At 38.2% G+C, this 18,430-nt stretch overlaps 1 protein-coding gene across 1 annotated transcript in view; it reads left to right on the forward strand.

Moving 5' to 3' along the window:
- DLG2 (discs large MAGUK scaffold protein 2) overlaps nt 1-18,430 on the forward strand; it is a 984,977-nt gene that overhangs the window by 168,585 nt on the left and 797,962 nt on the right. The window lies entirely within an intron of this gene.

The raw sequence follows: 18,430 nt of genomic DNA on the forward strand, positions 1-18,430 counted from the left end.
ATTAGATTCATTTTGAGTCTGAGAGTTTTAATCAAGGGAATTACCTAAGGGTGGCTTTGTCTGTACTTGTAGTCATGTCTTCCAAAGGACTGTAGTGTTTGATATAAAATACTCCAGAAAAAGTTCACTGTACTGCTCTCTATTATACTATCACTCCCTATCACTGTGGCTGCTCACTAGCTAGATAGATCCATTATGTAAAGATAATGAAGTGTCAGAAGCTGCACCTGTGTTGCAAAAACATTTGGGGCTGTCTTTCCTTCTAGCCCACTTGACAGCTTTTCTTGAGCTTGGCATTCAGCACAAACATTCACCTTAGATCACCCTGCAGCATATATAGGATCCCTCTGCATTTCCCTGCTGCATTCTCAGCAGAGCTCTTTGGTCCTCTGTTCTAGCCCAAGAAATCCCTTTTGGGCATCATTTGTCATGGAGAAGCAGCAGGAAGGAGCAGTAAAAGGGGTGTGAGCACAAAAGATAAAGGATCTGGCACATGCCTTAAGCAGAGCCTCATTCAGCATCAGATGCCCCCTCAATTTGAAGAGGGGGACAGTGACTTTAAGGGAAGGTGAACCTAAAGAAGGTACTTGCAGGGTAAATGCAGCAGCTGTATTTGCTGCCATGGCTCATGGACTGCAGATTTACATAGGTGCCAAGCTGCTCTGCAGCTGAACTCTCAGCTGAACTTTTTGAACCCTGCAGCTGAATTTTCTGCCCCTTGATTTGCCTATATCCATAGCACAAGGAGAGCAAGTATCACTCCTCTTTGAACTTGCATATGTTCTTGTTTTATTTACATGGGATAGATCTGTATGCAGAGGATATAGTTATTCCTGTTGTTTTTTTTTTTTTTTTTTTTTTCCTGGTTTATTTGGAACACTGGAGGAACAGGAATGCACTAATGCCCTGCAAAACTCTGAATTTAGCCTGCCTGATTGGAGAGTTAACCCATTAACATTCCTGGTTTAAACAAATCGAGGCTTTTGTGTTGTGGTTCACTTCACAGGAGTTGTTTTAAAGAAATTTGTACTTTTGGAAGATGCAAGTTAGTTTTGGTGGTTGTGCTCTATGTAAAGAATGTTCTGACATGATATGGAGCCAAGCAGAAACATTGAAACGCGCATATTCTGATTTGGTCTAGGGCTATGAACCTGGAAGAATTGTTTCTGAAACCACTCTTGCTTTTGTTAAGCACAAAACAAATAGAAGTCTCTGTTTGGCAGGAGTCAGCTGTCTCCTGGGACTAGTGCTGTGACTCCTAACGATGTCCCATCCTTTCCTGTGTAGATGTGCTCTATAAAATAAACAGATTGCTCTGCACTCCAAGAAATGCATTTTGCAGGGACTCTAAGCTTTAAGACTTTTTTTATTAAATCCCTGTTGGCTAATGCATTTCACTCACAATCCAGGTGGTGGTGAATGCTTTTTGTGGATAAAGTTAAATATTTGAGAACAGAGCTATTAAAACAGTGTTTCTTCTGTCTTTCACCCCAGTGTTTGATGGCAATGGAAAATTCTGAGTGCTAAAAGCCAGCTTTATTTTTAAAGGAGGTATTAAAGTAATGCCATGCATATTTCTGCTAGATCTCTATATTCCTGCAGATCTTCATTCCTAAGCCTTCTGTATCTCTCTTTGTCCAGTGCTCAATGCAGTTTATTGTCCAATTCTTTAAAAGGCGTGGTTAAAAAAGTCTGTCTGTACCCTGCAATGCTGCATCTGTTACCAACTGACAACTATGAAGACGCTTTTTAAAATAGCCACTTAAATCCCCCTTCCTCTTGGATAGCTCTCTGATGCTTCCTTCTTGTTTTCACCACCCCTCCTTAGCATTCCCTGGGGAAAAACATGCTGTTCCTATTGTTGGCAGTAGCTGGAGGTGCTGAAGATTCTCTCCTGTAATCTGATTTACGGATTCAGTGGGGAAAATTAGGCTTACTAGGCTAAGGTAGTGTTGGATTAACAGCAAACCACAGCACATCCTAGCAGGGCAGCAAATGCTTCATGCTTGGATAGATAGAGGCATAGGTTAGCAGAGTATCTGTAAACAGAAGGGATTAAGCTTAGGAGGAAATTTTTAGAGAGATAAGGCAAACAAAGCCATTTACGTCACTATTTTTTCAAATAGAAGGGAAGAACTGGGATAGAAGATTTCTTAAAATGGCAATAGCCCTTTGATAAAGAAATATATATACCTAATTTATAACATATATGGTCCTTCATCCCATTCCCATTCCCAGGGAAGGGTTTCAAAACTGCAAAACAAGCTCAGAAACCCTGAAGATAAGTTGATAATACATTTAAAAATTTTTATGATAAACATTAAGCTGCTCAAAACCATTATCTGCAGACTGACCCACATAGCTGCTTAACATCATCATCAGGAAACATTTTGCATGAGTTATTTACAATGAGTAATCTCATTAAGCACACATTATGTATAGGATATTTACTTTCTTTATTGCTTTCTTTGTTTTATGGAAAGCACCAGGATGTTTCTGCAGCAGTCCCAGTCACAGAAGTGTAGCAGTGCATAATTTAGAGCAAAATATTTCTAACTTGGTTATAGAAATTTTGTTTAAGCTGAAACCTAGTATTGATCTTTATGAGAGCAATTACTTAAAGATACTTTTATGGAAAAGCAAATACAGATTTAACTACTTAAAATCATTGCAGCTTCTGAGGTTTATGAGCAAAAAAATTTAAACACTTAATTTTCTTCTGGACACTATTTTAAAATTCTGTTTTAAGTGCTCATTTAGCCAGGCAGCATTTTGACAGTGTTGCTGAAGTTTAAAACCAATGTGCACATCCAATTTCTACAATATTTATTATTTATTATTCCCAGAGGTAAAGCACTGTTAGAGTACAGTTTTTTGTGATAGGCTATACTTAGCTTGGGGGTTATATACCAGGGGTATTGCTACTCAAAAGCCACACTCTCCTGACATAGGAAATTCCATGCTAAGGTCAAACATGAGTGAGTCAAACATTCTGGGTTTATGGTGATATACACAAAACCCAGGTTAGCTCTGCTCTTTATTTACAACCTGCAATAACCAGAAAATATGGCTATTATGACTGCTTAGATGTGTTTTTAGTCCCCAGTAAAGTCAGCAAATTTGTTTTCATTATTTTTCTCTTAGATGTGCTGCAGTGTAAAATGAAGCAGTGATCTAATATTTTTTTAATAGGAAACCAAAGAAGTTGAGTATATAACTTTAAAAAATGTATGTGTATGTAGCAAACAGGTGAAGGGGAGCTCAACTGGAAAAGTAGAACTCTTCCTTAGAGGTCGGTAACTTCTGTCATGGTATCTCACTATATATTACCAAGCAGCCTGATTTTGCCTCATGCTGTAGTAAAAATCCATAGAAGAAACTTTGTGGGAGAAGCAGTTGTGGCAGAAAAGAGCCAGAAACTGTGCCTTGATCAGCAGTATTTGATAGAGATGCTGACAGTGAAATTCATCTGTCCAGATTTATGTTGTTGGAGAGCTATAAACACATTTGAGGGACAGTTCACCTTTACACTGATATTAATGGATTGGGTTATGGGAGGCTGTGTTTCTCTTGACTAATGATACAGGACACCTGGGCAGCCAGCTCTGACACAGTGTCTGAACTGAAGGTGTATCCCATGGTTTTCTTAGTGTTGCCCAAGTCTGTGGCAAAGTGTTAACGTACGACAGACGCACAGGTATGAGACTTTCCTTCTAGGTACTCCAAACACACATCTCATTATAGTTATCCTTTTGGAACCGTAAAATCATTAAACTTGGAAAAGACCTCTAAGATTATGGAGTCCAACAGTTAACCCAGTGCTGCTCACCACTAAGCCAAGTCACCAAGTCATCTGCATGCCTTTTGAACAGCTCCAAAAGTCGTGATTCCACCACTTCCCTGGGCAGCTTGTTTCAATGACTGTCCATCTTTTCAGTGACTAATTTTTTCCTACTATCCTGACTCAACCTCCCCAGGTGCATCTTGTGTCCATTCCCTCACATTCTGTCACTTGTTACTTGGGGGAAGAGATTGATTTCCACCTGTCTACAACCTCCTTTAAGGCAGTTGAAGAGAACAAAGAGGTCCCAGCTCAGCCTCTTTTTCTCCAAACTAAACACCCCTGACTTCCTCAGCTGTTCCTCATAACTTGTGCTCCAGACCCTTCCCCAGCTCCGTTGCCCTTCTCTGGACATGCTTCAGCCTCTCAATGTCCTTCTTGTAGTGTGGGGCCCAGAACTGAACACAGAATTCGAGGTGTGGCCTCACCAGTGCCCAGTACAGGGGACAATCACTGCCCTGGTCCTGCTGGTCACACTGTTGCTGATACAGGCCAGGATGCCATTGGTCTTCTTGGTTACCTGGGCACACTCTGGATCATGTTCAGCTGCTGTCAACCAGCACCCCAGGGTCTTTTCTGCTGGGTAGGGTTCTGGCTATTCTGCCCCCAGCCTTTAGCACTGCCTGGAGTTGTTGTGACCCAAGTGCAGAACCCAGCACTGGGCCTTGTTGAACCTCATACAATTGGCCTCAGCTCATCAATCCAGCCTGTCTGGATCCCTCTGCAGAACCTTACTATCATCCATAGACAGGTAGAGATGCTACTGACTTACAGGCAAAATGCAAATGAAAATAGGATTGGATCTGGGCACAGCCCAAGCTGTGTAGAGGTATTACAACATTTCACAGAATCTGGTATTATACCTAATGCCTTTTTCCTTAATACCTTAGAAAAAAATCTGTTTAACATAATAGACCATATGTTTTAGTGGCATTTTCATTGGTACTTTTGGATTGCAAGTCCTATTTTTCATTCAGTACATACATACTGTATAATGTCATTTGCGCTTAAAGGGCTCTGGGAAACTAAAAGTCTCTCTTTATCACATAAATGGCTATAAACAGCCATATTAGCAAATGTGTTCTGCAAAGATTTATTCCTGGAAAGTTCTGAATGTCTCCTGTGAAGTACTTGGGGGTTTTCCCTTTGACCCTGATGGTATCATTCATATGCCACTCTAAATAAGCATGGGAATCCTGCCCTGGGACTGGGACAGTTTATATATCAGGGAGGTTTTGCACAGGCATTTCACAAGAAATGAATGTAAGAAGCTTCTTTGAATGCTGATAGAAATTACTCTTCCCTGCAGAGTACTAATTTCTTTGCTGTTTGAAACTTTTTTTTTCAGTTGTGAACAAATGCAAATTAGGATTTGTTTGCTTTTTTTGTTTGTTCTGGGTTCTCTAAGGAAGCAGGGAATATAAATTTCCTGTAAAACGTATAATTGATAAGCAGTTCCATGTCACAGGAAGAGTGTGAATTATAGGTCTAAATGTACTCTTTTCAGGGTTTTGAAAACCAGAGCTTCAATTATCCATGCAAACAGACCTGAATTCTATCATCCCTTCCTGGGATTTGAGCCTTGCCAAAACAGGTGCTCAGCCCTGTTTGTTAGTGACTCTTGGAGCTTCAGTATCCATCTCTTTGTGTCAGTGACCCTGCAGGATTTTTTCTTGGTGGACATCTGCCTTTTTTGCATCCAGACTCACCATCTTATGTGAAGCCACAGGTCTAAATATTTGCTTGAAGGGTTTAGCATTAATTATGGATTCAGACGCATTCTGTCAGTCATTCTATCAGTAGCTATTAATGTAATCCACAGTAGGGCCACCTCTCCTTCCTTGGATGCTTCACTAGATTTCCTCAGCATCTGAGAATCTCAGCATGTTAATTTGTTTTCACAAGATCCTTGTGAAGAAGTTGGTAAAAGCTGTTATTCCCATTTTAAAAATAAGGGTGAGAAGCAGAGAGATGGAGAATATGACTGCATTGTGTAGGGATACACTGAGCATATCAGCTCTGGAACAAGTGCTGCACTGAGGGTAATTAACCCAATTAACCCATAATAAAGCTAATAGTCCATGCATGATATCACATGTTTGTACTTTTCTGTGCCATGCAACTGGTTAGCTCTTGAAGCAACCTTGGGACTTTGTAAAAGAACAGTGAATGACAGAACAGAATATTACTCCTCTGTTGAAAGGGAAAGGGACATTTAAAAAAATATTCACCATCACATGTGTAACTTCAGAAGAGGGTTTTGCTACATCAGTTTGGTGGCCTGGATCACCCCTTTGCTGAATTATTTTGTGAGCTGGGCTCTGGCTGAGGAGCAAGGGGACAGTGACAGTCTGCAGGAGCTGTCAGATCTACAAGCTGCTCCAATGTCACTGTCTTTGCTCAGAGCTGAGTTTCAGGGCAGCTTCATTTAGAGGCTACACATTCTCTATTCCTCTGAATTGTTTATAATGTATGGTGGAAACATCTAAAATAGGATGCTGTAGAATGAAAGAAAAAGCAAAACCAGAGGAAAGTTGAAGCTTTTCCTCCCACAAGTATATATTATGTATATGTATTTTTATACATAGATTCAGTATCTCCTTTTTCGTGCCTCTGGTGTCAGCTCCTGAGTTTACCCCAGTTGTACTTATCTCTGCTGCATAAATAACTCTCTGTCCCTGTCTCCAGTTAATCTAAACCTGAAAATGTTCACTCCTGTTCTTTTTTGCTGTGCCACCTGCCTCTCAGTCTGACTGCTATGTCACTCCCTTCTCTGCCACCAGTGTCAGATTTTCTGAGAGAAGCCTGGGTCTTGAAATATTTTGGGAATGGAAGGATGGGTAAGGGAGTGCTCTTCCATGTTTTGGTGCTCTCTTTTCACCCACAGAACAGCTCTCACATTTTCTACTTCCCTGCCATGTCCTTATTTCTGAGGTACATAGGGATATTCCTATTTGGATAAACATTTACTATTTTTAAACTGTTTATCCTTGCAGAATATGTAATTAGAAAAAGCCAGTCATGAGTGCAGAACTGTGATTTCTAACACTGGATAGCCACCTAAAAATATTTAAATGTCATGACTGTAGCAGTATTGGCAATACTGGGTTAAAGGATGGGGGATAAACCTCAGGAGAGGGAACCCAGTCATCTGCTGTTACAGGGAACACAGTCATGGAAAACTTCACTTGAGAATTTGGAAATTATTCACTGTCAGACATTTCTAACTTCTGCTGTCATCCTATGTTGGTCTCTGCTACTGGATGAATGTGTAAGATAAAGCACATACCATGCTATTTAAAGATTGGTCTCACTAAAAAGCCCGGTGAATAACTGAGAATTTGCGGTCTGGATTTGTCCTGCTACTGTAAAACAGAACTGAGTGTGCTGATGTGTTGCATCTCTGCACAGTGGAGCCTTTAGGATTGTAAGCTCAGCCCAGGTCTGCCTGATAAAAAGCAAATTTAGTCACATTGGTGTTAGCAGACTCAGTCACTTTAAATGGTTCATAAAACTTAAAACTGGCCACAGGAGAGAGAGCAGAAGTCCCGAAGGATCTCTGTACCGCTGCAGATGGTAGAAGTCCATGGTTGATGCTTAGAGATAAGGTCTGGTAAGAGTACAGAGTAATATTTCCCTTGGAATATCTTTCCTGCTTCCAGCAATCAGGAGTTTAATGGCTTCTTGAGTTTGAGGTTACAGCTTCTACTAGACTAAAACTCCTTAAAATAAGAATTGGATGAATGGAACAAAACTCTGCTATCATATATGTAAATCTAGATTCACATCAGTGGAACAGGGCAGGGTTTGGTTTCTCCCTCTCTCCCTTGATAGTAAAAATAATTAAATCTTGGAAGTTTGGATCCTCTCCTGCATTTTTTTTTTTTTAGATAAAGAACTAGTTTGATAATAACATCTTGGCATTTACTTTTATCCATTCTTAAGTATAGTAAAGAGGGTTTTACTTATCAGGTACTGCTTATCAGTTTTCTAGTGTCGTATATGTTCTACTTTAATAATATCTGCTCAGCTATGCATTTTCTCCCCCTCACGATATGTGCATGAAAGGTGCCTTTAGAGATTTAAGGAGGCAATTTGAATAATTATTTTTTTTCAGCTGTCCTTCATTGAATTCAAATTGCCACTAACTTTCTGCAACACCACTTCTATGGAAACTCAGTATCCGCTAAAATAAAAAATGGCTTTGAGCAGATATTTCCATTTTTCTTATTTATTTTCTACTGCTTTTTGAGTATTATTTGTTGCATAGTGGTTGAGACGAAACTTGGAAACCCTTGTAAAGTTATTCACAGTATTTCTTTTCCATTTAATGGTAGTCTTTTTCAATAAGACCTTTTTTTGTTTCAGCAAAATCAGCGACAAAATTGATTTTGAAATGAAAGTAGAAAGGTGTCCTCAGTTTATCACCTCTGAAAAATGAAAAAAATTTGAATTCATAGCATTCATGGTAGTAGTTTACCATACTGCATGTTTATTGGGTTCTTAGATGTGCTTAACTGCTGTTAAGCAGTAAAATCCAAGAAAATGGAGATTGTTGAATGGTCTGTTTACTAAACCAATCTTGACATCTTTATTCATACATGTCTGATTATGTTGCCACCTCCAAATGGCATTTTGGACGTGGGGGTTCACTTTTTTGGTTTTACTTTGTTTAGTAGTGATAATCTACAGAATCAGGACAGCTTTGTTGGGGGTAGGAGTTGTTTTGTGTTCTGGTTCATAGATAATTAACAGAATTGTCAGTTCATTTCCAAGTACTTGTTGCTGGTGAATTTACATAAAATGGAGAGCATCATTGTTGGTCTGAGGCAGAGTGGGATTGGGAAAAAGCATCCAGGAATTATTCCAGGGGAACTTCTGAGTTCTGGCTTGCTTACAACATACCGTAAGAAGAATGATCATGTCTGTTCCTTGGCTTACACCAAGCTAGATAGACAAATTGCTTTCTGCTTTCCTTGGGATCCCAAATTTCTTTGAGATCTATTTGTACATACAGTACAGCATAACTGTGGTATGATTTCAAATTCTATATGTAATTTTTCAGAATCAGCATTAAGTACTTTTTATCTTGAAACTGAGAATGAAAGAAAAGTTATTGAAAACCACATATTTTATTGTATTAAAAAGGACTTAACATTTTAATTTTTTTTGGGAGTGGGGGGGAGACAAGACAAGAGGTGGGAAAAAAGCTAATTGTTTTGGGAGTTTTGTTTTTGAATGCAAACCCAAAATATTGGCATAATAGCATACTTTATAATTGAATTTTAGAAATAACAACTTCAGAAATCTATGCATCATAGATGCAGGTTGAAAGTGTCAATGTTCAAGGTGGTTAGAACTTTTTTGCTTTAAAGTAACTTCACTTAAAGGCATAGAAATTAAATGCTAGTTGTTTTTTTAACAGTTTTTTATTCAGTTCTTACCACTTCAGTCTTTATATCTTTGTTCTTGACTTACTTTTTCTATTTGTTCTTCACTGACTAAAGATACTGTCACACCCGCATAAGTCTCAAGTTTATCTTGCTTTCTGAACAGGAGCCAGAAGACCCCAGCTGCCATGAAATTGAAAAGGCTGAAGAATAACAAAAAACACTTGTTCCTGCCTCTATTCCCTACCCAGGATGAGCACCCCTGAAATACCCTCTCAAAGCGCCAGTCTAGCAGATGTGGATGCATCTCAGGACCATGAAGTCCTGGTTCCACATAATCAATTTAGTGACTGAATTGCATCTTGGATAAAATTTAAGTTTCCAAGTCCAAGTAGGAAGTTCATGAAGCCCATGTCCATTCCCATCCCTGCCTTCTCCCCTGCTTATATCTCTCTAAGGTTTCAGGCACCAGACTTGCCAGAAGTACATTTCCCATCCTTTTTACTGAAGCTTCCTTCATCTCTCCAGGTACAACTGGCCACATTTTCCCCGTTGTATAGTATGGAGGGAGGATGGAGACTTCCTCTGTCTGAACCTTATTTGTTGCTGCTGGTGATTGTACTCTCGAGAGTGAAGCTTATGCTGAGCTCTGAATTTCCCTTCGTAACAATGTAGTTATACTGAGAGCATCACAGCTTTCATCCATCTTTTGAGGGGAAAAAAATGAAGCAACCCTGCCTACCATCAGGGGAATTTAGGTATGGGAGTAGGGTTGAGAGCTTTCGGCAATCTATTGTGATTTCTTTTAGAAGCACAGATCAGGCAGGCACTTGCAGTAGAATACAGAGAATTTAAAAATATAACCATTTATCTCCTCTCTTACTTGCATTTCCCCATGCTTCTAGCAAACGTGCTACTTTTTCTGAATTTTGTTATTTGTAATTTTCATGAACTGCATTGCAGAAATGAGTACCTAAAGGCCATATCAGGCAGCTCTTAGGATCACCATGCTATATAGATCTGCAACCATTTCCATTGTGCCCTTCTCAAGGTGTGGCAGAGATATTGATGACAGTATGACAATGTTAGCATCACCATCTAACAGGTGCCAAGTCACCCCTGATTGTAGAATATATTATAGTGGATGAAGTGTAATAAAAGGTTAAGCAGAGGTGATGCTTATGGACTTAAGTTACTATCTTTTTCTGGGTGTATGTGCTAGGATTTCTCTTGACACACATTGCCTTTGCAGATGGAAATTCCTATGCTAATTTGTAGAAGAAAAGGTCAGGAACTGCAGTAGTTAAACTGCATGGCTCAGTCAAATCAGAGCAGAAAGTTAGGAAAGATAGGCAGTTTAAAACAATTTGCGAGGCTCAGCAAACTCTTAACATGAAATTTAACTGAATTGTAGCTCAGTTACTTTCTACTCTCTAAGAACGGTAATATGCATTGGCAAAAATAGTCTATTTTATACTGACTGATCATCTTAATTTGACAGGTTGGCTGTGAGAAAAGATTTAGGTGTCACTGTGAGTAGCTCATGAATTAGATTTCAATTCCTTATAAAATAATTGAGTAAATACCCGGAGATGAAATCAGTAAAGTCTAGAGGGTAATAGAAGTTTGGGTAAACAAACAGCATGATTTTTATAGAGAACAAATCATACAAGACACACTTAATTGCTTGTTTTGATAGAATTGCTAAATTATTAGCTGCTGCTTGTACTTTTTAGAGATAGACTTTCAAAAACATCAAGAGTAGTTAGGTACACAACTCCTGCTGGTTTTAAGGATTTGCTACATTATCTCTGGAAGTTTTAAAAAGTTCATGCTAATTGGCTTGGAGTTTAGTCTTGCTACATGACTTCTTAGACCCTTGGGAGTGACTGTGCCCAGGTGGATATATATGAGTTGAGTAAGGATGCTCAACTCATATATATCCACTGTTGCACTGTATATATGCACTATTTCCAGCACCAGTATTATATGCAGACTTGCTTTATATTTTCATTAATGACTGAGAAGTTTGTCTCAGAGCAGTATGCCAAGGAAATGTAAAGGCCAAAAATTCAGGAAGCTGTGACATTAATATAGTAATATAGTCCTGTAGAAGAAAACTCCCATCTGAAATACCTCATCAATCCCCCTGAAAACCAAAACCTAAAGTGGAACTTTTCATGGGAATAACAGATCTTAAATAGTTTTGGTGCTAAATTCCACCTGAAGAAGAGAGATTGGACAACTCTTGACAAACAGTGGTGCTCTGAAAATATTCCATTATGCTGAGTAGTTTTCTGAATTCTTTCAAATCATCTATCTGCTCTGTGGACTAAAGCAAATTTAGAGGTCACGCATGCAGGTAGATCAAAGGCAGACAGTAGTAGCATTCACATCTAATAACACACTCCCCTAAACCAGATCTTTTGTACTGGGAGATTGAAGGGAAGCCAGTAATCTGGACAAATAAATGCAAATCAGTTAGATCATCTCATCTGTCTGAACTCCTTGGAACTAAATATGGACACTTTTTTCTGCCACTGTATAATTGGAAGCTCTCCAAAAGTGGCATATATTGTATCTGTTCTACTGGAAAAAAAAATGAATCAAAGTATATATTTTTACTAGGAATCTAGAAGGAAGGGAGACAGTGCAACTAAAGGAAATAGCAGGAAGCAAATTTGGCTGAAGTTAGTGATATCTGATTCAAAACAGATGTCCTCAGAAAGCCAGTGGTCAAGACTGGGAAAGAAATTAAAGGAAAAGAGAAAGGGAGGGGATACTCTATGGGGAAGCAGGAAATGTGTTGAAGAGGGACTTAGGGATGAACTGGGACCAATCAATCAGATATACTTACAATGGCAACATAGGGAATGAGGTGGAGAAAATAGGAAGCCCTTGAATGATGAGGGTAGGAGGCAAATCTCTATTGAATGATTGACCAGTGAAAAAGCTTCTGTGGAAGTGCATCAAGAACTAGGTTTCACTGCATGACAGCCACCCAGGAGATAAAGAAAAAAAGGAGATATTTGTGAAAAACAAATTTGGCAGCTCTCTAGGAACTAATTAAAAAGACAACACACCCCTCCTCACCACTACCACCCCCACCAAATATTTAGGCTGTGTCTTCTATAGGATCTTACTTTTGGTAGAATTGAAATGGATTAAATCATGAACTTAATGTAGTAAGTGTGAGTTGAGATCAGGAGGAACATGAGTAATATCACAGAGAAAATAAAGGAGCGTGTAACAACTTTAAGACTGAACTTCAGACATTGAGTTTGATGTCTTATTCTTCATGCATTTAATCAAGGGAAAATTAAAGAACCTATGGAGGAAGAGGGAAAAATAAAATTTTATTTTAAACGAGTAAAAAACCTAATCTTCTCTATCAATATCATCCTCTTAATGAGCTGAATTTGGAAGATGATGTTTATCAGCTGCCAATCATTGAGATAAAATAGTGTAAATCTAAGTCAAAGTCACCCAGAAAAATATGTATTACCTTGAAAAGTGGCCTGAAAGGATAAATTATAAGTAAATATGTTCACCCTATGTTTATGTAAAAAAAAAACCAAAAAAAAAAAAACCAAAAAAAACAAACCAACCAAAAAAACAAAAAAAAAAAGCCACACCAAAAAACCAGGACTTAAACCAGGGTTTCTTATAAATTTGAAAATAAATGTATATGAAACTATTTTTGAATAATCATTGTTTGCTTAAAGCCCATTGTTGTCAGGATTGTAATAATTGATATTTAATTTCACTGAGATTAGAATGGAATGCCTTTTAGTGGCTCTAGTGTGTCTGAAACATCCCCTCTGAAGGGCTCAGGGGAGAGAGGATGTAGCTGTCTTCAAGAGGGGTTCTTGAGTTGAGGAAGGGTACTGAACACATGGAAATGACTAAAGACATATGGGATTAAGCAGGTGAATCCCACCCTTTATTGGCAGGAATTAGTGCAGAATTAGCCAGCAGCACAAGATTGTTGTGTGGCCTTACACAATTGTCTTTCATTTTGTTACTGTGGATAACTCAGTATCCCCATCAAACATTGTCTGGTTCCTCTTATTTTCAGGTGATTTATAAGTATTTTGAATTATGTAGGTGCCAATTGAGATTCTAAACAGATTTCACTGAAATTGTTCTTCTACAGCAAAACAGTGCCTTTTACTACTAATCTTTATTTTCAATTCTTGTCAAGCTTTTAAATCAATGAAGGATCTGTCCTTTTACCTCCTGAGAGCAGAGTTTATTTAAAAGACTTCCGTAAAGGATGGCTTTAATTTTTTTTTTAATCCAAGCAGAATTACCAAGCTCATCTCTGTGATTGTTGTCTCATTTGAATTGAGAGACTTGAAAAGTCTGTGCTATGTTCAATCCAGTTTGATTATTCCTTTTTTGCCACATCTTTATGATCCATCTGGTAATTTATTCATTTGTATAGTTTTTGCAATTTTCTTCTAGAGCAGAACACAGATTATATACTCTCTAATTCCTTAGATCTGTCCAAAACCTTTTCAAAAGTTGATGCTGTGGTATCAATTTGCCCATTTGCAGTTCCTTACCACTAAGGATCAGATAAACAATGGGTTGATCCTTGATGATTAATATTTTACTGCATCATATTTGTTCCTTCTGAACTTTTGGCCTGTGTGACTTGCTACTATGCATTTTATATTTACTAAGAGCACTTCAATTTAGGATAGTTCTTTTTAACTTGTAAGGAAATATGCAACAGGTAGTAAAGAGCTTTGGAAAAACCATTAATCCTTTTTCACAGGCAATCATTGTTCAACACTTAGGAGATTTGTTGGGGACTTTTGGTAATAATGAAAGGTCAAATAGTTTTCAATTTTCTTACTGAATAAAGGGCAATATGTAAAAACAAAATCCAGGAAAAGCCCCAAAAGCCAAGAGCAACAGAAAAAGCAGGCACAAAAGTGAAGACAGAATAATCATTGGAGTGTATATATATATATATATATATATATATATATATATATATACACACACAGAAGTAGTGAACAGCCACCACTTGGAATGAGAGGCTGTGGAGGATCACAAAAGAGAGCATAAAGTTATGACAGAAAATAGATTTGCAATATACATGCTTATGTTGTTTGCTGTGAATGTGCATGTTCAGTCTACTAGGGTTAATTGCACATATTCATATCCCAAGGATGATGAAAGAAGAATTAAATGGCAGTGTTGCTTTTTAGTGAGTGGTCTGCTATGCTAGAAAACTTTGATTTTCTATTCCTTCCCAGGATTGTACCTTTTATTGAAAAATACTTTGAAGCATGAGAGCTACAGATACAATTTGCACATCCAGACATTCACTGAGTTACTCTTACACTCTTGGGATCCTGAAAACCCCTTTAACCTCTATTTTCTGATGTATACAAATTATATCCACCCTGTAAGATAGCATAATTTTCTTTTTTCTATTTAATGTGCTGAGTGCTTGCTGCAAAATGCAATGTGTATTATGCCAAAATATATTGAAGTTATAGCATCATTCTTGAAATCACAGAATCACAGGATTGTTAGGGACCATCATCCAGTCCTACCCCTCTGCCAAGGCAGGGTCACGTAGAGCAGGTGACACAGGAACGGGCCTGGAGGAGGGGGTGAATGTCTCAGAAGGAGACTCTGCAACCTCCCTGGGCACCTTTTCCAGTGCTCTGCCACCCTCAGTGTAAGGAAGTTCTTCCTCGTGTTGAGGTGGAACTTCTTGTGTTTTAGTTTATGGTTATCAGCCTCTTTGAAACAGTTAGTTCTACAAAGAGGGTTAAAATCAATGCATAAAGCCTATTTCTGCCTGAAGGTATAGAGAAAGGGCCTTGGCAGAGCAGGTTTTATGATAACACATCGTTTTCTGGCTGCCAGCCCAGTGCTCTTACACAAATTGGTGTTTTGTTTGGAGGAGAGGCTCATTTTCCTCAGATGTTTTGTCAGTCATTAATTTGAAGCCCTCCCTGTTTGGAAGTGCTGCAGCGTGCTCAGTGAGACTAAACACATGAAGCTGTGGTACCACTTATTGATCCTGTTGTTCCTACATGCAGATTTGGTCCAGGCCCTCTGGAAAGGCACCTCTCCAACTTCAGCTCTTACATTCCTGCCTCTTATATTTGTACAGGTTATAGACCAACTTTTGATTGAAAAAGGAGTTTGTTTCTATTTGTGTAGATGGTCCCATGCCTTAAGTTGAGGAGATGTGAAGTCCACTGGTACCCTGCACTGGGACTAATGAGAAGGGAGCTGAGGAAAGTCTGAAGGTCTCTGAACTGTTCAAAGATGCTTCGCTTCACTGCAGGAGGAATTCACTGGATTCCTAAGGGAAAAAACCTTCAGTAGCATGAAAGGAGAAAAGACAGCAAGATGATAGAATAATAGATTCCTTAAGGTTGGGAAAGGCCTCAAAAATCATTAAGTCTTTGACCAAATACCACCATGCCCAAAACCGTATCATGAAGTGCCATGTCTGCTTGCTTTTTGAACACTTCCAGGGATGAAAAAAACTATAATAGGGAGGAAGAAAGCAGAAAAATCACAAGTGTATGAAGTGTCATCCTGCTCCTGTTACTTGATGCTGACTGCATCTACAGTTTAAGAACAGTTTAATGACGGCGTAAAGGCTATATTTTACCTTGGATTTTATTGTGCTAGCCTCCCACTGACATTTTCACACCAGGATGTATTGCTTCGTGACTTGATCTGGGAAAGGTCATTAAAAATAGTTGTGGTCCTTTCACTTAGAGGTTTTCAATGCTTTGATGAAAAGGATGTGCCTGCTAACAGGCCCATTAATGCTAAACATGCCCATTGCAGGGCATTCTGATGAGTCTCTTGTATAAAGACAACTGAGCTGCTGAAGTGTAGAATGGATTGGAACTGTGGAGTTACTGGTGTTTTAAATATAGATTGAACTCGAAATTGAATGTCAACAGGAAATGTTGCTGTTTACAGATGTGAAATACTGGTGCATTAGTAAAGTTTTGGAGCTTTTTTATACCTGAAGACCTATTATAGAGAAGTAAATCTCTCTATATGGACTTCTTTATGATTAAAAAATCATAGAAAATTTGGATAAAGTGAAGCAGAGAGCAAATACTGGATCTATCATAGAGTGAGACTGGGAAAAGTGCTTTTATTAATAAGGAAACTTTTTTTGGCCCATTTATTTGTTGGGAACACCTTGATGAGAAATAAAAGCAAGAAATGGAAGCATCAATGGGAAGTCATTGAGAGTAGTCCCACAATAAATTCTATTACCACTGAAAAGCTCATTAGATTAAATTGTACATATAGGTTGCAATTTTCAACGGGTATTCTTATGTATGAATAGTTCTTGGCTCTTTATCTTTTCTGAAATGTGCATAGTTGCATGATTCCTCAATATTGTTAGTGATATTGAAAACTTAGGTTCAGATTTCAGATTTATCTAATGTTGGGTCTTTTAGAACTTTTGGAATCCACTACTTGTTCCAATATATGTCACAAGCCTGACAGTTCTCTCCAGTCACTCAGGCAACATTTCTCCTTGTCTGGTTCCCAAACCCCCACTAAAATCCTTTTCATTGTCATGCATTCCATACCACTTTTCAGTAGCTAATAATCATATCTGTTAAGCCTTATTTAAATGCTATTTAGAGATTAATGTGTATGTGAATGTGGGATTGTCTCTCTCTTTTTTTTTTTTTAATTGTCTTGTTGATTTTTTTGTGTGTGTGTTCTTGGTGGACAATGAATTAGATAGGAGGTGGTTCTATTAATTACCTTATGATTTTACATGAAGGAGAATGCTTTAGAAATATATTTCTATTCATTTACTTGTTTGTTTCTGTGGAATTTATCCAGAGATTAATTACATTGACCATTTAGTTTATTTTTGGTTTGTTTTTTAATTCTTAAATTGGTGATGTCTTTTTGGAACGCTGAAGGCTTGAATCTATTCTGCTGCCTGTGAAGAAGTCAGCAACTTTTTGGTGATAGTCCAAAAAGTGTGTATTGTAAGAGCTCAGTCCAAATTTTGTATTCTATTTTATATCAGTGTCTCACATTGACATCTGTATGTAAACAGTGTTGTGAAAGAATCTTCCTAAAAGATGAAATCATTACTTATACTATGTTGAAAGAAAACCCAATTATTGTAGCACATTTGAACCTTAATGGTCAGATTCCATCCATTTTATAGAGAAGGACGCAGCACTCTTGGGGTGGTCAGCATTGCTAAAACACTAACTAGGTAATCCCTTGTGTAGGTTACATATGGAAATGTACCTGAAATTCTCTTTAAGTCTTTTACTCAGTTTCCTAAGAAATGTCAAGCCCTGGAATGAATACCAGAGAGTATGCTGACATGGACACATAAGCAACACTAGTCAATAGATCTTGAAGAAGTGACAAGAAGTCTAAGAGATTATATAAACACAGCAAAACTTATCTGACAGACAAAAAGGGTCTTTTCACTGTTAACAGAATAATTTGATCCACATTTCCTGGAATGGCAATAATACTCTTTACACATTTCATGTAGGGTACTCAGGAATCATTGTAAATACTTATTGCAAAAAATGCGGTACATTCATATAGGAGAAGTGAATTTAAGTGAAACCTATACACATCGGTAGAGGCAGGATTAGACCAGTTGGCTCCTGGGTCTCATTTCCCTGCTTATACTGGAAACCACTCTTCCTTAAGGATATCAGACTGCTGAAACGTTATGGAGTCCTTTCTATGCTTCCCTAACCTCTCTGTGGGTGAAGTAGTTTCAGGAGTTCTGCTTATTCTCTTGAAAGTAAATTAATTGAAGTTTTCAAACTTTAGATTAGCCACTTAATGTACTGTGATCCTTGAAGAACAAACCAACTACACATTGTGTCCTGCTCTTCCATAACTTATAAGAGAGCCGCTCTGGATTTCAAAACCACTCCAGGGATCACAGAACACTAATTTCAGCCATGGAAAACCAAAGTGGGGAATTCAAATGGATTGAAAGATGAGAGCTCACTTATCATTAGCCAGGAAATAGAAAATGAAAGCCAAAATCTGTTTGTGACTGGAAGTAAAATGGAACTTTCCTCACCCTCTTTACCTGTTCTCCCAAAGACTATCAAAAGAGTATTATAGAATAGTAAAACAGCTGTGGTTGACCGTATTAATTTATATTTCCTGAATAGTCATTACCGCTCTG

The sequence above is a fragment of the Vidua chalybeata genome, chromosome 2 (genome assembly GCF_026979565.1).
Source record: "Vidua chalybeata isolate OUT-0048 chromosome 2, bVidCha1 merged haplotype, whole genome shotgun sequence".
NCBI lineage: Eukaryota > Metazoa > Chordata > Aves > Passeriformes > Viduidae > Vidua > Vidua chalybeata.